This window comes from Ananas comosus, linkage group 11, assembly GCF_001540865.1.
Source record: "Ananas comosus cultivar F153 linkage group 11, ASM154086v1, whole genome shotgun sequence".
Lineage (NCBI taxonomy): Eukaryota > Viridiplantae > Streptophyta > Magnoliopsida > Poales > Bromeliaceae > Ananas > Ananas comosus.
Window position 1 is genome coordinate 7,616,479 of NC_033631.1, and position 10,583 is coordinate 7,627,061.

The 10,583-nt window shown below is 33.8% G+C and overlaps 1 long non-coding RNA gene across 1 annotated transcript; it reads right to left on the reverse strand.

Moving 5' to 3' along the window:
• Nucleotides 1,494-2,190, reverse strand: LOC109716969. Its single transcript, XR_002218090.1, has 2 exons — nucleotides 1,853-2,190; nucleotides 1,494-1,761 (listed from the first exon to the last, which is right to left on the reverse strand). It is a non-coding gene; the product is annotated as an uncharacterized LOC109716969 (long non-coding RNA).

The following is a 10,583-nucleotide window of genomic DNA, read 5'->3' on the forward strand; positions in this document are numbered from 1 at the left end:
AAAAGTATTTGGAAACTAAATTTCATAATTTTTTGACATCATTTAGCTAGTGATCAAAAGTCTCTAAATTGACAATTTTAATGATAGATATGATGCGTTTGTGAATTTAACGGTGTAAAGTAATCCAAATCTGATGAAATTTTTATAGAAAATTCTTTTCACAATTTAGAGTAAGATCAGTACCTCTAATCTTAAATTCAAATTTTTTATCATCATTTTTTAGGAAAATTTTATTTTCAGCCGTTCAATTTTAGACTACTCGTTTAATAGGTAAATGATGTCGAAAATTTATGAAATTTAGTTTCTAAATACTTTTAATAGTGTAGATCAAGTCTAACGGAGCCGATCGTCGATTTGGAAGCTGCATAATTGAAAACAACTTGGTAGCACGGAGGCCTCCGTGCAACCAATAGTATACCAGCCTAGCTCTATATATATATATATATATATATATAGTTGAGCTAGAATATTATCAATAGCAAATGAGCTCCATTGCCGCCCATTTGTTTTCGATGATGGAGCCTACAAATCGATGATCGGCACCGTTGAACATGATCTATATGACTTAAAGTGTTTAGAAATCAAATTTCATATATTTGCGATATTGTTCTCTTGTCTATCAAGTGGACACAAAAATGAATGGCTGAGAATGAATATTCATTCGATTCGATCTAACGTATTTAAAATATCTAGAAAATAAATTTTATGATTTTTCGATATTATTACCTAGCGATCGAAAGGGTTTAAATTAACGGCTGAAAATAAAAAATCTCATAAAAAGTTATGATATAGCACACTACCTGCTTCGATTATTTCATTTAGAAATAAACTTAACTGGAAATGTGAATCAACTCGGTTTCGAACTTGGGACCTCGGGTACCAACCACCAAGCCATTTGCCACTTGCTCTAGGGACGGTCGGTAATACTTGTACACTGTTAAATCTGCAAACGGTATACATCAATAATTAAAAATTATTAATTTTGAACTCTTTTGATCGCTAGGTAAATAACATCGAAAAATCGCAAAATTTATTTTCTAAATATTTCAAATATATTAGATCAAGTCTAACGGAGCCGATCGTCGATTCGACAACTCCATCATAAAAAACGACTTAGGAGCACGGAGGCCTCCATACTCCTAATAGGACACAAGACCTACTCTCTCTGTCTCTCTCTATATATATAGGGAACAAAGAAACAACAACAAGTTTAATCTATTTTGTTGTCAAGTCAATTAATTTGTTCAGATCAAACTGATCCTTCGCAACCGTTGGCTCAAGAAAGTAAACCAAGTTTTTGTCCGTTGAACTTTATTTGAATTAATACATTGGAAGACAATAAATAAAAGCTTCTCTGAAATGTGTTTTTTTTTTTTGAGATAGGTAGCATGCTACCCATTTCGTTTATTTTATTTAGAAATAAACTTAGCTGAAAAATGTGAATCAACTAGGATTCGATCTCGGGACCTCAGGTACCAACCATCAGACCTTTTGCCACTTGCTCTAGGTACGGTGGGTGCTTCTATGAAATGTTAAAAAGTGAGGGCACATATGTTGGGCCAAAGTTTAAATCAGCCCATAAATATACAAGGGAATTACACGAATTAAGGAGGAGCCTTGAAGCCTTAAGCTTCTGCTTGGCGCTTAGTCGTAGGCGGAAGAGAAGGACGGCGACCACCTGCCGACACATCGACAACAATGATGCTGACGTTTTGCCATCAGTGGGACGGAGGATTCACTGATCATCCGCTTGACGCTTTGCTATCAGCAGAAAAAAAAAAAAAAGAAAACGGTGATCATCCGCCGGTGCTTAGCGAAAGAGAAGAACTAGTGATCATGAAATGCTTCGCACTTATCCGACAGCGGAAGAGAAGAGCTGGTGATGAATCGCTTGGCGCTTAGTGGTCGGCAGAAGAGAAGAACGACGGTCGTCCGCCGGCGCATCTACGACCACGAGAAGCATCAGGCCGGCACATATATAGCTGTTGGCCGACGAGAAGAAACGCTGGTGAGTCGGCCTCGCTTTTAGTCGGTTCGCATATGTTGATCTGGTCAAATTAGGACTAAGTTGGGACCTAGCTACATTCAATAATTGAATCATGAATACTAGTGAAGGCCCGCGCTACGCAGCGAGAAATTTATATAAATTTTAAAAATTTTAAACTATATAGTAAATAGCACCGAAACTGATTAAAATTTAATTTTTAAATTTATTTTTTTAATTTTTGAATGGGATCTAAAATTATACGAAACAAAACAAAAAAGATTAGAAAAGAGAGGGAAAAGGGAAAAAAATATTAGAAGAGGAAAGGGAAAAAAAAGAGAGGGAGGAGCGGGTCAACAGGTACAAAAAAAATTTAAAAACTAAAATACTATATATAATAAATAAATAATTTAAAAAATAAATATTAAATTATATAATAAATTATTATATAATAATATATGCATATTATAAAAATATAATACTATATATATTAACTAAATATATATTTATAAATAAATAAATAAATAAATAAATATATATATATATATATATATACAGATCTGTAATGCTTATAATTAACTTGGCCTAATATTTTTGAACATTTTTTCCACTCTAAAGTGCCTCAATTAATTAACCATTCGACAAACAAAAGAAGAAAAATCTAAAATTCAGTTGTGGCGAAAGGATTGCTTAATTTTTTTAATTATCCACATTTGTTTGTTGTTATGGTTTAATTCCATAAGGACCTAGCTACATATCATATATAGAATAGCTAGATGTTCAAGTGGTGCAATTTTAAACTCTAAGAGAAGGCAAAGTGGAATTATTCAATACTGGCTAAGCGATAAGTTGTTTCATAAATTTTTTAATCAGCAATTTGCAGGCTTTAATAATAAGGCTTATGACTATCACATGCTAATTAACCATTAAAAATGCTTAAGGTAATATGTTCTTTTGGATCGATCGGAGAATTAAAATAACAAAGAGAGGACAAAGAAAAGTNTCTCTCCCCCTCTCTCTGTATGCTCTCTCTCTTTCCTCCCTCTGTTCTCTCTCTCTCCCTCTCTCTCTCTCTCGCGCGCGAGGCCCCCGCAAAACGCGGGGAGCTCGTCGTACAAACACCTGCCTGCTCTCTCTCTCTCTCTCCCTCTGTTATCTCTCTCTCTCGCGCTGAGGCCCCCGCAAAACGCGGGGAGCGTGTCGTAGGAACTCTCGATTCAAGAGTTATATAGATATAGATACTACGCTGTGAAAACAAACAAATAAATAATTGTGTGAGATGAGTTATTCGTGATCTTACACAGTTTAATATCGTCTGGATTTTAATTTTTGATAGAAATTTAGTTTTAGTTTTTAAATTTAAATTGCCTTCGGAATTTTAATTCAGTTTTTAGTTGAGTTTAATCATGGCTCAAGTTTCAATTTGATTTAGTTTATGTTTTAAATCAATTTTATTTTCAAATTCAAAATCATTCAGATTTAAGTTAAAAAGAGGTTTACGTTAGAAATCAAATTCAAAATATATAGCCCATGTCAAATCCACCATGATAATGAATCAAAGAGATTCAAAGAGTCCAATATGAGTTTTTTTGAGTCCGAAATAAACTCAATCTGCATTTAATTATGTTCAAATCAAGACCAAATTGAAGGCAGCATAGTAGTAAAAATTAAGATTGAATCCAAATGCAGTTAAGAGACCTTCAAAGAAAGTGACAATGAAATATAGACTAGAATCAAATAAAATGTGAATTTTATTACACAAAGGGTGCGTTTGGTTCGCATTATTAAAGATTATTAGGAATGAAAAGATGTCTGAGAATCTTATTCATGTTCATCCTATTACTAAGAATGTGAAATTCCTGTGTTTGATTCGCACGGTCATATTATTTAGCCATATTATTTAAGATTACAAAAAATATACAATTAATTTATTTATTTTTTAAATTAATTTTAGATAATGCTACCAAAAATTTCAACATCTTCTTAGAAAAAAGGAAGAGAGAGCATAGGTTAGAAAAAGAGAGCATAATTAAAAAAAAAGAAAGAGAAATAGAATCGAAATTATAGGGAGTAAGAGAGTTGTGATTTTAGAAAAAAAGGGAGAGAAAAAGCTTAGTTTAGAGAGAAAAAAAGAGTTGAATTTTAGAGAGAAAGATGAGTTTAGAGAGAGATATGAGGTTAGAGTGTAAAGAAAAGATAATAACAATTAGCCGGCGGGTAGGAAGAAAGAAAGAGATTAGACATATTATGATTACCCTAATTCATTAATATGAGGATACCCACCATCTTTCAAGGGAATGAGATTAGTACTTTGGGATGAATCTTATTTCCAAGTAAATCCAATATTACCAACTAGATTACTTAGTGCGTTTAGCCAAACATCGTCATATTTTTTTATTTCTATTGGATTACTAAGAATCTTTAAAAGATAGCACGAATCAAACGCACCCAAAATGCTATAAAATTACATGGCTTAACTAGGGGCACAACCCATTATGCATGGATTTAATGACTTGGTGGTCAATTTGTATACGACTAGTCTAATGATTTGGTGGTTGATTAGATATGGATTACTCATTTACTCGCTTTAACGGTGTGACAGTCAATTAGATTTGGATTGCTCACTTTAACGATATGGCAATTGATTTGAATTGTATCGCTCAGTTTAACGATATGGTGGTCGATTTGAATTGGGTCACTCAATTTAATGACACGGCGATCAGTTGGATTTAGGTGCCCAGTCCAACGACGTAGCGACCAATTTGAATTTGGTTTGGATTGCTTACTTTAAAGACATAGCAGTCAATTTTGAATTTAATTTTTGATTGGACTTCACTTATATGTGCTAAGGTGCGAAGGTTGATTAAATCCAGAATTCTATGTTAGGGTTAATTAAGTTAGATTTGATTGGGCTCTTAATATATGTTTTAGAGCTTAATGCGTCCACCCTAAGGTGAAAAATTAATCAAATCTCAAGTATATATATTAGTACTTAGTTGAATTTTATTTGAGTTGATCAATCTAAGTATATACATTAAGACATATTTGGAATTAAACTCTAAGTATACGTCCTAGAGATTAATCAAAATTTGAATTAATAGGGCTCTAAATATATGTTTAGACTCCAATTGTATTTCACTTGACCTCTGTTATATGTTTTAAGGTGATACGCTGGTCAAATCCTAAATGTATGCGTTAAATTTTTTCAGATTTGGATTGATTAAACTTTAATTGCATGTATTAGAGTCTAATCAGATTTAAGTCCGTCCAAAAGGTGAAAGGTGGCTAAATCCTAAGTATATGTGTTAGGATTAGTCAAATTTGATTTAAACTAAACTCTAATTATATACATCAGAGTCTTATTTGGTTTAATTGAATTCTAAATATATATAATAGAGTCCAATTATGTCTGATTCAAGTTAAGTTCACCTAAGGTGAAAATTGCTAAATCCTGACTACATATGTTAGGACTTAGTTGGATTTGATTTACATTAAACTCTAATTATACGTATCAGAGTCTACTTTAGTTTATTGCACTCTACGTGTATGTATTACAGTCTAATTATATTTGACTTGATTAGGCTCTATGTATGTTTGAATCTAATTGGGTTTCATTTGATTTCTCACCTTAGTTAATGTGTACTAAGGTAAATGTTGATTTACCCGAAATTCTGAACATATATTTTAGAATATAATCTAAGTTTGAACTGAGTTGTGATTACCCTAGTTGTATGTGTTAGGAAATTAGTTTGAACTGATTTATCCTTAAGAACTTGGTTTGAAAAAGATGTTGGGTTAATATAGCCCAAGGTATATGGTTAAGGAAAGAGGTTGATTTCAAATTATGGTTTAGTTAATATGGTTTGGTTTTTGAGCTTGTGTTTTGGTTTTGGTTAACACCGTTTTTGGGCTTGGAAATGGGCTTCCGTTTTGGTTAATATAGTTTGGGTTTGGTTTTGACTTTGGTTTTGGTTGATGGTGTTTGGGTTGGGTTCGGTTTGGGTTAGTATAGTTTGTTTGAGATTGGGTTCTTGTTTTGGTTAACATGATTTGAGTTGGGTTTTTGGCTCATGCCAGTTTGGGTTCAGAGGGCCTATACAAACCAGTTTTGGGTTCGATGGGTTTGGATCATATGATTCAAGTTGTGATTTGAATTGGATTTGAGTTTGACCTGGGGATAAGATTGGACCCAAACAATTGGTGTGTGGTTAGCATTGGACTTGGATTTGAATTTAAAAGGCATGTAGGTGAAATACAAGTTTAGGAATTGGATTTGAGTTGGCCACATTTGAATTTGAATGTTACTTTTCAAGTAAAAAATTTGAATTTCCATTTGAATTAGTACAAGTGAATTTGAAATGTTAATTTTAAATTTGATTGTAAATTGAGCCTAAATTTAAGCTTTAAGTTTGAGGGTGAATTTAATTTCATTTTAGGTTTAAATTCCAATTTACTATGAAAATTTTGAATTTACGATGGAGTAAGTTTAAATTTGCATTTTAAGTTTGAGTTTGAATTTAAATATTGGTTTGAATTTGGTTCTTGGACTAGATCTAAATTTGAATGTTAATTACGAATTTGAATTTTAGATTTTATTTTTATGTTTAAATTAGATTTTAAATTTGATTAAATTTTCATTTGAATTTTGATCTTGGTTAAATTTTAAATTTGAATTTGGATTGTTATAGATCGGGATGAGATTTGAATTTGAACATTGATTATAAATTTGAATTTTCAATTTTAGCTTTGCATTTAGCTTTATATCTCAAATTTAAATTTGAATTGAAAATATTTTGATTTGGTGATTATGATTTTGGTTTAATTTTGTCTGAATTTTAATTTTGGATAGAAAATTAGTTTAAGTTTGAATTTCAATCTTCAATTCAAATTAGAATTTGAGTTTTAGATTTAAATCGCCTTTGGAATTTTATTTTAAGTTTTAGTTCAATTTTATTAACGCTATTAGATAGAATGGAGTTGAGGAAAAAGCATACAGGTTACGGCGTATTTTCTCACGGCACGTAACGCAATCTTTCCGCAATTCCAAACGAAGCCTTAGTCGGTTACGATATATTTTTTGCGGTACCAGCCATATATTAGATAGTTTTATCTAGTTAAAATTAAAATTTATGCTCCGATAAATTACTCGTGTAGCAAAAAAATAATCAGAATAAAAGTTGTTGAGAGAAAAATAAAAAAGAAATAGAGGTTTAGGGCTTAGTTGAGCACGAGCATGTGAGCGGAGATGGAGAAATCAAAAAAAAAAAAAAAATCTGTTGGAGAGAGTGAGGGAGGGTTGAAAACAAAAGACACCGAAAGCCCGACAACGCGGAGAGCCGCACTTGCGGTGGGTGTAAGATAATATTAATAATTATGATATTAATTTAATTTAAAAAATTGAAAATTTAATGAAAATATAAATATCAAAATTATATCCTGTATATATTATAAAGCTATTTTTATTAAATATTATAAAAGCTATTTTAGATTAAGATTCTAAATATTTTATTAGAATTAAATCAAATTTATTAATTTTTTAGTAGCTAATTGTGACGTGATGGATTTGATATATGTGATAACTTTGTATACTTGTGTTAGGTAAAAAAATCTGAAAGAGGAAATAAAAAATAAAAAAGGTAGGAGAGAGAGAGAGAGAGAGAGAGTGAGGGGAAAAAAAAAAAAAAGAAAGTAAGAGAGAGAGAGAGAGAGAGTGAGAGAGAGGAAAAAAATAAAAAAAGAAAGTAAAAGAGAGAGAGAGAGTGAGGGAGAGAATAATAAAAAAAAAAAGAATGGGCCCCACCGTAGGACCCCGCCAAATGCAGGGAAGCTTCGGTTTAACCCACTTTTATTATAAGAATAGGGCATGGATCACGTTTAAGTTTGGTCTAGCTAGTCCTAAATAGGCCCATTTACACCCATTTACATTTCTAGCTACGGGTGCGCACGGTTTGGTCCCAAACCAAAAAATCAAACCAACCGAAACCAAATCAGACGATTTGGTTCGATTTATATAGTTTTCGATTTGGTTTGGTTTGAACACATTTCTTAATCGAACAGAACCAAAAACTGAATATTAATATGCTTTTACACTTATTATCTAAACTATTTGTTAAAATTTTATATTCATGTATCAAAACAGTTTTTAAAATTCTATATGAAAATGTAAAGTAACTAGGTTTCAAACTTGGGATCTCGAATGGCAATCACTAAATTCTTTGCCACTTGCGATAAGAACAGTCGGTTCATGAAGCAAACTTTTGTTAGCGCTTTTGTTCTTTAATCTTACTACCTAACATGCATGTTAGTGAAGTGTTGTAGAAGTTGCACATCAGCGTAGGCTTGCTCTTTTACAAAATAAGGGTCAACTGAATGAAGAGGTTATACCAAAGCCAACACTTTTCCCTTCTCTAAGCAAGGCACAAAGTGCAAAAGCCATTGCACAATCCTCCACCCAAGCAAAGAATATCATTTTATGTACCTCAAAAGAAGAGGGTCAAAAAAGATGATGCTGGAAAGTAAACCACACTGAACAAAAGGAAAAGAGAAAGGGAAAATGATATGCATCAGCTTCATTGGTTGCCACCGCATTCACCGCCCAGCGGGGGGCTACTTCCTGATGGCGCTGATGATCATCGGCATCGTGCTGGGCCTGCGCATCCTTCTCCACATCCTCGCGAGATGCGTACAGCGGTTACAAGCGGGCCCAGCGACGAGTGATGCCTACAACCGGGAGGTCGAGATGCGAAGAGAAAGAATGCTGGCTGCAGCATACTCACAGCAGTGGAGAAGTTCTGGGGCTGTCTGCTCGTCGTTGCCGCCGCCTGAGAAGGAGAGTGAATGCTGGCAGAGCAAGTTGGTGATTTCTGCTGGGCATGATCAGGTCTTATATATTGCCCACCCTTGCCCTCTAAGAGAGACTGGTATTGTTAAGTAGAGTGATCTGTGTGTGTGTGTGTGTTTGTGTTTGTGTGTGCCTGTGAGAGTATATGAAGTCACGTACGTACTTTGGTATCTGCTTTATGGAGTCAAATGTACAACTTAATTAAAATATATAAACTTATTTTGTGTTTCAGAACAAGTCTACTTCTTCAGTCCAAGATACTTTACTGCATGAACATATACATAAGAGAAAACCAAATGATAAATTTAGTTTTTCTTTTTTATGTTAATTATGTCGATTATTTGAAGGAAAAAAAAAATCCAAAAGCTAGATAATAGTTGTTAAGACTCACCAGTTTCTTTTTTGAGAAATGCCATGGAATTAATCAGAGGCCACTCTACAGTATTCTTCTTATTTTATTTTAGGAATAATTGCATATGCCTGCAAAAGTATCAAATAAAAAATATATTTATGTGAAACTTAAGTTATCAGATTTATTCCTCCAAAAATCTTTCCGTATGCAAAATGTATCATTATGTTAATAAAATTTAGAACATCATAAGTTAAAAAAAAAAAAAAAAAACCATGGTTAGCTAAGGTAAAATAACTTTTTTATCCCTTATATATTTAATTTGTATTCGAATATCGAGTCTCATCATCTTTCTCATCTTCTCTTTTTTATTTATGACGACGGTGAAATCTACGACTGTGGCGACGTAGAAAGCAAGGCCCTCGGTCGCAATAAAAATAAGGCACGCCACATGTGCAGCTTCGAAGGCAAGGAGAGAGAGAAAAAAAAAAGATAATTTTTTATCTGGACAAATTTGTTAGGGTAAAATAATTATTTCTTCCATAATTTATCAGATTTATCTCTTCCATAATTTTAAAATATTTTAGAAAAATTTATAATTTTTTTAAATTTTTTTTTAAAAAAATGAATTGAGAGGGGATCAAAACCCCTCCTCCCAAGGTTTGCCACTACAGACCTTGCCTTGGGCCTTGTGATCCAGGTCGTATCGGGTCATCGGACCCAAAGGAAGAGGCCTAGCATGGCCCAAAATATCGGGTCGGGCCGTGCCAACACAGCGCTCTAGTACCCATGCCGTGCTGCAGGTTGGCCCGTGGCCGTGCATGGGCCGCCCGGCCCATTTGACATCCCTAGATGGCAACCATTTCAAAACCTTCTTTGTTTGGTTAATCGCAATTTTGATGATTTCTGAACTTGTCTAATATGCTTTACATTAGATGTGCCTCGAGTTTAGTTATTGAGTTCGATTTTATACCCTTGACTCACCGAAATGGATTCGCGGTGCAGGGGCAAAACCTCCCGCTGTCTGAATCAGGTCCGATATTGAAGAACCCGTTAAAAAATTTCTTTTTTCTTTTTTGGCCAATTTGCATAAAAAATCCACTTATTTTGGGCTTTTGCAAAATCGGGCCACCATTTTCATTTTTACAGATTTGGTCCGCTTTTTCAGCAAACTGACCAAAATACCCTTATTACTTTTTCTCTTTCCTCTTTCTCTCTCTTCTTCGTTTCTCTCGTTCTTTTTTTTTTTCTCGCCGGTAGAGCGGAGGCGGAGCGGAGGCAGAAACGGTCCGTCTCGCCTCTCACCCTCATGCTCTCGCCCTCACCCTTGCCCTCGTCCATGCACCCCCACCTTCCTCGCCTCCGACCCCGTTAAGGCCGCGCCGCGACTTTTTTTTTTTTGCTTTTTT